At 42.1% G+C, this 13272-nt stretch overlaps 1 long non-coding RNA gene across 3 annotated transcripts in view; it reads right to left on the minus strand.

Annotated features, from left to right (window-relative positions):
- Window positions 1–1108: 1108 nt before the first annotated feature.
- LOC109280329 (uncharacterized) overlaps window positions 1109–13272 on the minus strand; it is a 59719-nt gene continuing 47555 nt past the window's right edge. For 2 of the 3 annotated variants that reach the window (XR_009459022.1, XR_009459023.1), the window contains exons 4-5: window positions 2982–3063; window positions 2688–2833 (exon numbers count right to left, since the gene is read on the minus strand). This is a non-coding gene — a long non-coding RNA (uncharacterized LOC109280329). Of the gene's footprint in view, window positions 1464–2687; window positions 2834–2981; window positions 3064–13272 lie in introns of those variants that run through there. The other variant, XR_009459025.1, reaches the window with a different exon arrangement.

Here is a 13272-nt window from a genome sequence, read left to right on the forward strand (position 1 = left end):
CACTGAAATAATAGGTATGTTTCCTATAAATCAGTAACTATATCATGACAGGAACCCCTTCTACTATACACACAACCTGCATGTAGAACAATGGGACCCCAACCCTAGCTGCGGTTAGGTCACTACCATGATAATAATAGAAGAAAATACCTTAGAAAACTTCTGCAAAGCACCCCACTCAAGTGACTGTCAAGATTCTTGTGTCTTAAAGTGTTTGGAATGCAAGCTTTCCTGCAAAACTGCAACAGCATGCAAATTAAGCTGCTCTCCGTACCACATAATCTGAGAGCATTCACAGTAGTAACTTATTATAAAACTGAATCAACAAAATATATATGCAAATGCAGTGAAAATGCCAGGTGCCTAAACTATTTGCAAATCTCTTTGGGGTAAATCCTGCCATCCTTATTTTGCCACTGATGTCAACAGATATTTTGCCTGAATAAAGGCTGCAAGATATGGGCCTCTTTACCATTCCCGCCTTTGAGGGTACAGATGCTTCCAGTGGAAGTGTGCATAAATAAATATTGTAGCAACTAGATCTGATCAAGGTTTTTTGTTTTGTTTTTTTTTTAAACCAGCATTTGGTATAGTTTTAGAACTGAATCCATTTCCTATGGCCCCTTTAGTCTTTATTTTAAAACTTTTTGCAGAACAGTTTTTCAAACTTTTAATACCAGTTGCTCCCAAAGGTGATGGCCAACTGTCTATTAAGATGCGTCATTTATTAGAAAACTTTTATTTTTAGAAGATAACATTTTCTAAAACTCTTTAGATGAAGTTTAATGAAATATTCTATTGGAATAGCATTAAAATAAGTATAATTAATTTCACACACACGAAAATTGTGATAATATTGATAACTTTTAGCTCTCAAAATATGGGAGGCGGGAGGGTTGGACAAAAATTATGTTCTAGAGGTAACACAACAATGCCTAGCACTTACATTTCTTCATAAGAAAAAGTGCTGAACTATCTACCCCGTCAGACTACAAATAGGGAAAATGAGGCAAAGAGTCGTAAAGTGATTAGCCTAAAGAAAAACACTCTCTTTACAAGAAAGGAAGAAGAAGACCCCAGGCTTCTATATTCTCAGTCTCCACGTGTGACCACCAGGTTCCTTCACTATAGTTTCCCAAACTAGTTCCTTCACTGTTTCCCAAACTTTTGATGCCAGGGGCACACCTTTTTTTCTGGATAAAAATTGGCAGTGCACTTCATTCTTGCATATGGAAAAATATATGTATATACATTTCTCAAAGCATATAAACAGAATCCATTACCCTGACAGAAGAAATCAAACCAGTGCTGAGATGTACTATAAAAAGATACATATATACCTTTCTTGAAGCAAAGGATTACACTGTATACCAGTGGTTCTCAACCTTTTCAGCATCAAAGCAGCCCTCCACAACTTTTTTTTTAATTCTGCAGCACCCCGGTTGAAAATCAGTGAAAGAGATCTACGTTCAGAAAAGATATGAAAAGATAAGGAGCAGGGCCTGGAGGCTAAAATAAAGGCTGAGAATCGTTGATTTAGTTGGTCACACTTAAGGGAAGGACTTCACCTTCTAGGCCCTAATCTGTCCACCCTCCTGCACCTCAAGGGGTAAGGGCAGCCTCCACTGCTGAGGCTCCTCCTGCAGGGTCTCACATGTTGGTGACCATCCCCAAAGCCCAGGAGCATGGGATGAGAAGAGGAGACAAGCCAGGTTGCAAAGTAAGGCTCTGCGCATCTGCCCATCCACCCACCAGCTCATAGTAGAGCATGCTACTGGGAACACGGGATGGGGTCGGCCCAGGAAGAGTGGGGAAAGGCAGCAGCATCAGCAGCAGTCCTGAGAGGAGCAGTTGCAGGAGCTGCTAGAATAGCTGGGGCAAGTATAGAGTGCCAGGCAGGGGTGAAGAGTGTTTGCCTCCTTACACAGAGGGCAACTCTCATGACATATTAGTGTGCCATGCCACACCCTTTGGGAATCATGGTAGTAAATGAACTTACATCAGTAACATAGTTTGCCAACCATTCAGAGCCTCTGTGTCCTAACCTGGAGCCCTTATCACACAATGTTATCTCTTTTGAAAGATTTACCACAGGTACTAACTAAAAAACAAACTTGGTTTTCAGGGTGGTCTTCTAGGCAGCTTTAGGCCTGTGAGAGACTCAGTGGTATTAAGATTCACTTTGTGTCTGGAGCTCAAATAAAGCCAAAAAATGCACAGTGCAATTCACCTATCTCAGAGGATTTATTCAAGGTCTTAAGAATGGTAGAAATCTCACTTAAACCCTGTGGTTAAGGTGAATTTGCTCCTGGCCAGAAAGGCAGCACAAGGTCAATGAGCCACTTGGGCCTTCAAAATGGGGCTGAAGTAGGACGTAAGTGGCAAATAAGCTTTGTTCAAGTATACCTGCCTGGGGTGGATTTTACTCAGAAGCTTACACAAAGTAGTTCATAGACTTTGTACCAGGCACCGTACCCTGGGGTGAACAGAATGTGAAGCTCAGCCAAGTTTTGCCTGGTTTCAGATGAAAGCCAATAGAAACCATCCTGTTTCATAGGGCTTCCAGCATAAATCAACTGAGATATGTTTGAAACTTCCTTCAGGTCTGCCAAAAGGTTCAAAGATATCAGAAAGCCTGGTTTGAATGTTCAGATTATAATAAAACTCCAATCCGGAGGTGATAAAAGTCCTCATATTTATTTAGTACTGTTTCTTTGTTGCTTTTCACATTGAAAAAAAGAATCTTAACAGGCCAGTGACAGGAAAAGGAGAATTAGGTCTTGTAGTACTTTTCACCAATATATTGTTTTTCCATTTTGTCCTTTAACAACTCCTGTAAAAAAAGAAGCAGATTAAACGTACAAATAACTATGCTCATATGCATTGCAGCCATAGCACATGGAAGGAAAACCTCAAGCTGAAAGCACAGAAGCTGGAATCAGGTGATCCAGGTTCTGTTCTTGACTCAAAAACAGGCTCACCTGGGTAGGTTATAACAGAGTGCTCAGTCATGGTACTGGAAATTGGATCCACACTCCCCTCTCAACTCCATCTGCATCCATACTGGAATGGAAGAGGAGGAAAGGGTGCCCTGTAAATGATGCAGTGTAATAATGAAGAAGATAACTTGGATTCATGACACATCTCTTCTGGAGCTTCCAATTAATAAATGTTGGCTTTATTAATGCCAAGTCAGTAGGAATTCCATTTTACATAGTACAGAAAGCAAGGCATGGAGAAGTAAAAGGTATTGGAAAAGATCACAGGGTAGGTCAATATTAGGATTAGAAGTCCGAGCTCTTACCTACCAGTCTACATCAACATCCCCTCCCTCCTGCTCAGTTATCAAAACCCTTCTGAAAGAATGTTTATACCCCATGGTACAGCACCCTGTAGAGATGCACAAATTTCAAGCAAGATAGCTAGCATCGCAGAAGCTATCCTGCCAGAGTAGGAAGCATGAACGACTAATGCCTCCTGACTAATGCCCTCTGGCGGGGCACCAGCAAAAGCCGCCAATGGCAGTGGCCCCATCACGGAGGGCACCAGCCCTGCTGACAGTATCAGGATTGGCCGTCAGGAGGGGCACTGGCCCCATCATGGGGGGACACATGCACACCTGTGCACCCTCTACCAGTCACCTATGGCAGGAAGAAGCATGGTGCAGACAGACCTATTTACCCTGGCTCAACATAAATGAAGCCAATCATATTTGATATAAGCAAACTCTGTCTGAAATGTATAGGATGTCTACACTCACATATAGGTAGCTATTACAGGAGCAGTGGCATGGTCTAAGGCAGAGACAGTCAACCTCTAGCATACGTGCCACAAGTGGCACAGCCAGACTCTATGTGTGACACGCAGCAGATCAGAGAGGGAGTATGGGGCATAGCACAGGGAGCAGAAAGCGGAGCAGTAGGGGCATAGGGCAGGGAGAGGACGCAGGACTTATTTTGCTGCTCACCTGCCAACAAGGTTAGCCCCACTAATTTAGGGAATAAAGTACAGAACTGGAAGGCAGGACATTTGAAGAACAACGCCAGCTCTGGGACATTGGCAGCTGCCAAACTGAACCCTCCTTCTGATTTACCTGCTCTATTTGACCTACCAGTTCTGAAAGTTTGCCAACCCCATCCTAAAATATGCTTGCACAGTGTTCAGCACAGTGGGGCATTGATCCCTTTTTCAGGCTATTTTAACAGAAAGAATGATGTTTATTATCCTCATCCAACAAGAGAACGAAATCAGAACTCAGATGTCTTGCCATGTAGGGAGGCGAGCTTAAAATTCTCCTCCACCTTCCTCAGTTTCTCTACCTTTCAAATGGCAGCAAAAATATTTGCAACGGAGTCCTTGGGGAGTGATTTACATTTGCAAATTAGTACTAGGGACCATTAGGCCATAGATGAGATTAGGGCTTCAGTGTGAATTTCCAGACAAAAAAAATGTGTTTCTATATTTCCAGGTGTTTGGCTTTAAATCATTTTCAGTTCCTAGAAACCAGTGTTGAAAATCAACCTCTGAAGGAAATGCAAGAATCAGATAAAATCCTGATGATTTGTAAAATCCTTGTGTTCTGCCCAGCTCCAGTTGTTGTCATTGTGACTTTAAGGCCTTTCAGAACTGCCTGATAGATGTTTCTGGTGCCTGGGAACAGAGTGCAGTGTTACGTTCTGCCCGTGGAACAGGGATAGGCACAATAGGGCAAAATAAGCAAGTCATTTCAACCTTTGTCAGGATGTCCTTGCTTTGGTGACTTTCAGTCACAGATTTAATGTCGTTTGTAGTTTTTGAGTTGTGTAAGAATTCAAGGGCTCCACTGCTTTACAGCTAGGTCAAACGCACAAAAAAAGTTTCAAATCTAACATTCAACAGAAGAAAGCATCAACACTCCCATAAATCTAAATAATTAAACCTTTCTATACCTCATTCTGGTGTCTTTCTATAAAATCTTGCAACAGATTTATCCATAAATAAAAGTTTATGTGAAGTCCAGTGTAATACATTCACAAAAATAAATCTGTTTAATCAAGTCAATTTTTTTCTGAAGATGTGCACTGATAATCAATATGTTCAACTGATATGTTCTATTGCATATGATTTTCTGTTTCCATGTGATGACTGCTCTTATTCAGATAATTCCTTGAACTGTTCCTTTTATTTAACTACCCACTGGGTGAATCCACATGTGCAGTTAGCATATAGCAGTGTGCACTGGAGTTTATTGCTCTGAGGTGCAGCATTTACACGTGCACCCAGGACCGCAGTACGTTGAGCTGGAGCAGAGCAGCTGGACTCCGAGCCAGCAGGGAGTCCAGGGGGTGAACCTGCCAGCCCAGGCCTGCTCCACCCTGGCTCAGTGTGCTGCAGAGAAGGTGGCTGGGGCATGAGGGTGCTACCATGTGGGGCTAGCTGGCCTGCAGCCCCCACATGGTAACACTGTTATGCCCCAGCCAGCTCCAGTCACCATCTACATGTGCATTTTGGTGCACGTAACTACTCTGCTGTACAATCGTACTTGTACTGGACAGTACTAGCCTACAGCGGAGTTAATTCAGATGTTTTACTGTGGAGCTAATTAGTCAGTTCCATAGTAAGGCGCATGTGTAGATGTACCCTTTAAATAGCAGGTACCAATTAACTAGTAATAAGTAGCTGGCCATGGGGACTGAACTATACCTTGCACTACCTATTTGGTAACACACTGCTTCCCATAAAGAAACCCCTCCCTTTTGATTATTTGGTGGTTGGAAGAGGTCCCCTCTGCCAGCATTCCAAGTGTCCTTTCCAATGTTGTTTTAATGCTTTCTAATTGCTCGTTTTATTTTCAGGGTCTTTATTCTTGTAGTTTGCTTATTTATTGTACTTCTCTGCTCATGTTAGCCTGGGACACATGGAGCACGTGCCTCAAGATCATCTACTGAAGGCTGTGCTCTATGGCCAGCTCAAGAGCTGCCTGCCATGCAAAGGAAGGCCAAAGCTCCAATACAACGATAAGGCCAAGCAAAGTCTCAAGAAATGTAGCATTCCTACTGGCAGCTGGGAGAACCCTGCCCACAACCTCTCAGACTGGAGCAACCATGTCAAAGTTGGTGCAGTCACTGCAGAGAGTCATCAGAGAGCCCAGGCTGAGGCCCTCAGGTAAGCCAGGAAGCAATGTGTGCTTCACCCTCTATCTGAAAAGTGGACCTCTAGCCACTGTGGGAAGGCTTGCTGTTCGCACATCAGGCTCCTCTCCCACACCACTGCCAAGCACCGCTGACTGACTGACTTTGTTGCATTTCCTTTCAGCTGTCAATATGTTGGATGGCCATGTTAGTCTGCAGATTTTCCATAAATTTCCAGGTAGAATTATATAAGCTAATACATGCTTGCTTTCTCTTCAGGGGCCACAATGTAACATACACATTTAGTCTGATTACTGGGTTTGTGTACTGCATTAATATTTATCTTGCCTGACTTCTGCCTGTATTGCATCACTCAGTCTTTTAATGTAAGATAATCTTTCACATTTTATCACGTTTTCTTACCTGGTGTTGTTGTTTTCTTATTTTAGCTTTTCCTGTTCTGCCTCATACTTATGAAACAGTGAAGATGCCTGTCATTATCGATCATTTAAACAAGGTGGGAACTCATTTGTATAATATTCACAATTGAAGTATGTGGAAAAGAGTTTCTACAAAGGCAATTTAAATGGAGTAAGAAGAGCTACCATATGTACACCTATAGATGTGTATATATGCGGGAAGGGAATATTCCTATATGCGTGTGTGCCAATACATGTGTGTGTCTATCACAGACACATACCCATACTGATACACACACACACACACACACACACACACTCAAATGGTATGCATCAGGGGTGGGCAATTATTTGGATCCATGGGCTACATAAGCAGCTCTGGGGAGCGGTCACAGGCCAGTCAGCACCTGCCCCTCTCACCCCCCACAACAGCCCAGAGTCCATGTGCCCTGCAGCTCCTCCCCACCACTACCACCAGTGCCCAGCAGCAGCTGAGCGCACAACCCCAGCCCCAACCCCAACCTGCCTCATGCCTTCTCTAAACTTGCCCTGGCCAGAGCAGACCAGACAGAACCTGTGTGCACAGCCTCAACCCTGGCCCCCTCCTGCCGCATGCCTGCTCTGAACTGCCTGCCCACACTGAGCAGCAGCAGCAGTGGCCAGGCAAAAGCTGCTGCTAGGTGTATGGGAAAAGTGGCCGCCTCCACTTCACCACTGCTAGGGATTTCTGACTGCAGCTGCCTGGAGCCCACGCCCAGGCTGCTGTGTGGCTCCTCTCCACTGCCACTGCTGCCTTGCTGGGTGGCCTGGAGGCGATGGTGACATTGGTGGAGAAGTGCCACAGGGAAGCCCAGATGTGGGCTCCAGGCAGCTGCAGCAAGAAAGGCACAGCAGTGGTGAGGTGGAGGCAGCCCATTTTCCCCTGCCCCTAGCAGCATCTGGTCACTGTTGTTGCTCAGTGTGGGTGAGCAGTCCAGAGCAGGCATGGGGCGGGCCAGGGTTGGGACTGTGCACATAGGTCCCTACCAATACCATGAGCTTGGGGCTGGCACCAGTGGTGGTGGTGCTGCCACCACCTGGGCTGCCTAGAAATGCCATTCCAGCCCCGCTACGCACCCACGGGTGGTGAGACACACCATTAGCCAGATGGTGTCTGGGCCTGGCAGAACTGAGAGACCTGCCACAGGCCAGACAAAGTCCCTCCATGGGCTGGATATGGCCCGCAGGCTGTATTTTGCTCAATCCTAGTATACTTATACAACCCATATATACATGTTTTGCTGCCATATACAAGATCTGAATTCTGGTCCACAACCAACAAGCACAATATGCCAAAAAACATTAAAATGCCAACACAGCCTACTCAATTTACAGAGAGAAGCCACATCTCAGATTGATCTTTTGTGCTCAGACTTGAAGAAAGAGACACAAACTTTCAGAAACTGTGTGAGATATCTGAAAGGAAGCACTATATTCCTGAATATGTACATATATAGATACTGTGTAGGGACTCCTGACCCTTCCCTTTCTTGAGTATGGACCTACAGTCAGACGCCAACACTATAATGACACCTTACCATCCTACAGTCAGAGGCCAACACTGTAATGACACCCTACCACATGATGAAACCCTATAGCAGACATGGGTAGGCCATGGGATGGGATGGGGAGGAATGAGTAAGCCAGTTTTTAAGGGTGAAGTGAGAGTAATGCAGCAAGCCTGCAATAAGGAGACTAGGACCTGATGATTTACACTGCCTTTTCTTTTCCTCTTTGGTTTAGATCTGCCTTCAAACAATTTAGAGCAGTGTAGGTGGAAACTGGATTACAAAAATCTCAAGATATTAAACCTGCCTCTGGTTTTAAGACTATGAAAACAACAAGAACAACAAAAATCGAGTTTGCATTTGCTTAACCTGGAGTAGTTTCTAATCTAAATTATTATAATCATGGAGTTACTCCAGATGTATGGCAAGGTGAATAAGTGGATGAAAGGATCTTTTCCTTTCTTCTTTGAAACCAAAGATTTCAAATGATTTGATTGGTCTGATTCCTTCAAATAAGCACAGGGAACTCTCAGGTGCATCTCTTAAAGTCTTCTAGAGCTGTTGTCACTCATTTAACTTAACACTTACTAAGTGCAGTTAAAACATAAGCAGACATATGTTCAAGCTGTTTAGCACGTGTTAAGTGCCTTCATAACATTGTAAAGTTGTTCCCTTACAGACAGGGACTAACCTTAGTCAGTTACTAGATTCCAATGATTTGTAACTTCTGCAAATGAACTTGTGACACCACTACTGGCTCAAGTAACTCAGAACAAAAAAAAGTTAGTATTTGCATAATTCCCCCTGTGTTGCAAGAGACATTCTGGTTGTAGTGAGAAATTAATTCTCTCAATGCTGTTCCAATGCAATCATCCATTCTCTTACATTAGGTATCAAAGGAATGCAAGGCTAGCCTCAAAAGCAAAATGTGTGTACTTACAGGCATAAACTATGAAAATGCACCACTAGTTGATTAAGACCTGTTGATTAGCTCACTGCTTACAGTAATGCCAGTATCACAGCAGAGAAAATGAACTTGAGCCACAGTTGCCTTGCATGCAGTGATAAAGCATGATAATGACAGAGAATGAAGGAGGGGTTGGATGAAAGGGCTCATCTATTGCTGCCCTGATGGAAAAAGCACAGAATCATAGAGAAAAGTGATTGCTGAGCTCATAAAATGAGAGGAAAAGGAAAAAAGTGCCTACTTTACAGTCATGTGTAGGAGCTTTGATTATTCTCTGCTTTTTACAGGTTCCCTTAACTCTATTCAGGATGCAAAGCAACACAGGCAATAGAGCAGAAGATGGCAGTGCTTTTGCCTGAAGTATACCTAGGGGGTCAAAGTGACCTGTTACAGCTAATGTTCTTCCTGGTGGATTTTCTAAGACACAGAAGGTTTTGCACTGAGTACATTAGCACCTTGCTGTTAGATTGCATTAGCTCCCAACATATTTTTCGTTATCGGCAGCCTTATGCCCTATTTTACTTCACCACTTCCCACACTGACTCCAAACAAAAGTTAAAAAGAAAGGGTAGACGCCTGCAATGAGCAAGAGAATAGCTCCGGATGGGCTGTTGCATGCTACATCCTGTGTGATGTCTCTGAAGCAGAGAAACACAAAACAAGAATCCACAATCAGATGAACAAGATCTCATGGTCATTAGTATCCAAGATTGCTGCTAAATCCAGCATGGCACTAACTAGGGTCCATTAAACACAAACAAACAAACCTGGAGTTTGTGTTCTCATTGCTGGTGTTCACATTACCCTGTATAAATAGTTATAAATTTGAGTTTAAGGCAGATAGGGAAAGCTCTACATGCATTCTCTTGCACTAATTCAGTGGCAAACCATTTTGTACCACAGGACAGTCTAAAGACAAAACTAGATTTGATTTTTTTTCACCTTTGATAAATGGATTAAAAGGTTCACAAAGCTCTTCTATGATCACAGTGTTAGGCATTTTCTAGGTGGACATGTACCACAGTGAATAGATATCTCCAGAAGACTGTACAGAACTGCATTCACAGGCCAAGTCTGGGACCTACAAGTGAACTGATCATATACGGCTCAGTTCCAAAACCAAGGAGCTCCATCTCTTGTGGTAGGTTAGTTGTAGTAGCAGCAGTTGTAACAGCTCATACACATTACTTTCTAAAACTTGCCACAAATATCCAATCACAGACTCAGCTGCCCAGGTAATCAAAAGTCTTGTTTTTCAAGGCTTTAATACTGCCTAAAATGATCTCAGTAATTCACTTCTTTGTCACTCCATAAAAGTCAGCAATAAATTTAGCTATCACCAGTGGCAAAGTGTTTCTGTGAAGCCTGGTATTAATCATTCACAGCTGGGAGTGATTTTTCCCCCCTAAAAACAAAAAACAAACATGCCATGCTAGTCTTCCCCACTAAGCAAGACCATTTTCACTGTATCTAAAAAGCTAATGTTTCATCAGGGTCCCAGAACAAGAACAAAGTGAAATTGCAAAAGAGAAACCCCATAGTAAACCTATATTTTTAATGCAATTTCAGCTGATCATAATCCTGCCATCATTATGACTGCAGCTCTATTACTTTTTTGCTGATGGTGTGTGGAGATGACATGTTCCTTACTTGCATTCCTAGTAGAAGTGTTCCTGTGCTGCTTTTTGGACTTTCACAGCCAACTTCTGGCAAAAACTATATGATAGAAAAAAAATCTAGAGGAAAAATATAAGGAATATTTTACTTACTATATGGTAGGACACATTTCAGAAATCACATTTTCTGGGGAGTTTTGGAAAAACAAATACTGGCAATTTCAACTGCAGAGAACAAACACAACCTCTCTGCTCTTGGAAACTACAGTAACATCCATCTACCAAGATGATTTCTCAGTGTAGTAAATAAGATTGAAGTACCTGGCCAGAAGTGCCTTTTCTTACTCCAGAGCTTGCCATTGCCCATGCTGCTTGCTTATGGTTATCCATGCCATTGTCTTTAATTAGATTGCTGTAATACGCCATGCATGGGGCCACATTTGAAGACTATTCCATGGTCTCAGCAAGTACAGAATATATTAGCTTGCCTTGGAGGCATTAGTTGCAGGGAGCATATTGCACAAGTGCTCCAAAGACTCCATTAGCATTCTTTCCATTTCTGAATGAAATTCCAACGATCTATACTGATCTCTCAAGCCCTCTACCATTTGCCTACAAGCTATCTCAAAAAACCTCTCTCTCTCTCTTGGTGTTCCACCCACAATAGTTCAAGTCAGTTTACAGAGCAGCCAATGTTCAGATTTAAGAGGCTCAAAGGTCCAGGCAGGGATCTGAATCAATGAACTCTACTGAACTTTCTCATCTGAACGTGAAGCTGTTGAACTTCAGCTCTTGAGGTGAAGTTCATTGGTTGAAATGAGCCTTCACCAACCGGGGAGAAAAAGTATGTTTTTGTTTTTTATAAAGGGGTGAGCCTTTAGTTATGCTGGCTGATCTACTCATTTGTGATCCTATCATCTTTTCAGGTTTTTCATCCATGCATCCTGAACGGTGTCATAAATCCAAGTATAATTACAAAAGAGATGCTGTGTGTGTATGGAATAAGAGCATTCCATTTTTTTTTTTTAAGTAGTGCAGACTAAATTAATTTGCTGATAGATCATCAAGGGCCAAAAAGTAGCCTGTATCAAGTACTTCTGAATAATTAAATTAGTAATTAATATGCTTATGTTGCAAACCAGCACCCTGAATGTGCAACATCCTAATTTATCGTTAGATGGTTTGGCACATCTCTGGCTGTTGTAAAATGGAAACATGACACGTTTAGCTTTGTCTTTTATTAATCCTTTAGCAATAAGGCTGTGGATGTGACACACCCTCTGCATAATTTTGGTTGATGTAGCACTTGATATTTCCATAAAGCTAAAAAGTGTAGTAATTACAGATCATCTAAATCTAAACATATTTGAAGATCATTCCCTCAGGGCGTCTAGATAGAAATATTTTCCTTGTCTTTACCAGATAGAAGATGGACAAGACTGGGCAAATAGAAGGATGTCAGAAAGAAAGGATGGTATAATTCTCAAATGAACAGAGACTTCTTAATCGGGCCAAGACCCGTTAAGAAAAGTCCCCTTTTTTCCTCAGTCCCTACATCTATAAAATGGCAATGACAATTCTCTACTCTCAAAGCGGTGAGCAAAGCAAAAATCTATTAATGTTTCTGAGTTGCTCAAATATTGTAGTGAAGTACATATCTTTTGTAGAGTGAAAAAGTCACAATTAAACAATATTTTCCTCGTCACAGTATATATAATTACACAATTCTTTTCTATTTTAAACACAGGAAAATACCCACAGTTGATCACAAGCACCATATGGCTGAAGTTGGAAAATATTTATTTATTAAAGTTTGTAGATGTGTGTGTGAGTGTGTTTGCACCTATGTGTGGAAACTGATATTTTGGGAAGAACTATCACAAAGTATCTATCCACACAGGACAGAATTTGATGAGGAATCTTCTGCCAACACCAAACAGTGTATTTCAACATAGTGTTTCTGCAGAGACCTAATCGCACTTGTATCACATACAAACAACATTATCTAAACAAGCCTTCTATTTGCAGTGGTGATTTAGAGCGCAAATGTAGGTTGATTTTTGTTCTCATTCACTCAAAGCAGCAAAAAACAAACAGCAGATTAAGTCTGATTTGCATGAAACTTGGCATAAGCACAGATCTCAGAAGAAAGTAGGAAAGAGAATTTATTTGAACTCTGTGGCTTCCTATACACTTATTTCTCCCCCTCTACAATGATCTGTTTCTTCTGGAATCAAAAAGCAACAGGAAAGTCCTATGCTATGGTGGGTAACTTAACATTTGTACATTTCCTACAGGTGTAACTATATAAAGCTGCATAGTACATAATCTGCTGAGTATCTTAGCGATAGCAAATTTAAATGCCCTTACCATTTTACATTTATTACATTCTCTATTAATTCCCCCTAGCATTATGGCTGGGGGGGGGGAGCTCATAAATATCCCTCATCCTTCCTTATGAGAAGAAACTAAATAGGTTAAGAGTTTTCAACTTCAAAATACAATTACTAAAAAGGCGTGCCTCTTGTCACTGTTGTAGCATGTTGCATTGTAGGTTTAATTTGTGGCCTTGCTTATGCTTGGGTTCCAAATTAGTTGCATAGATGCAAGTTC

The sequence above is a fragment of the Alligator mississippiensis genome, chromosome 1, assembly GCF_030867095.1.
Source record: "Alligator mississippiensis isolate rAllMis1 chromosome 1, rAllMis1, whole genome shotgun sequence".
Classification (NCBI taxonomy): domain Eukaryota; kingdom Metazoa; phylum Chordata; order Crocodylia; family Alligatoridae; genus Alligator; species Alligator mississippiensis.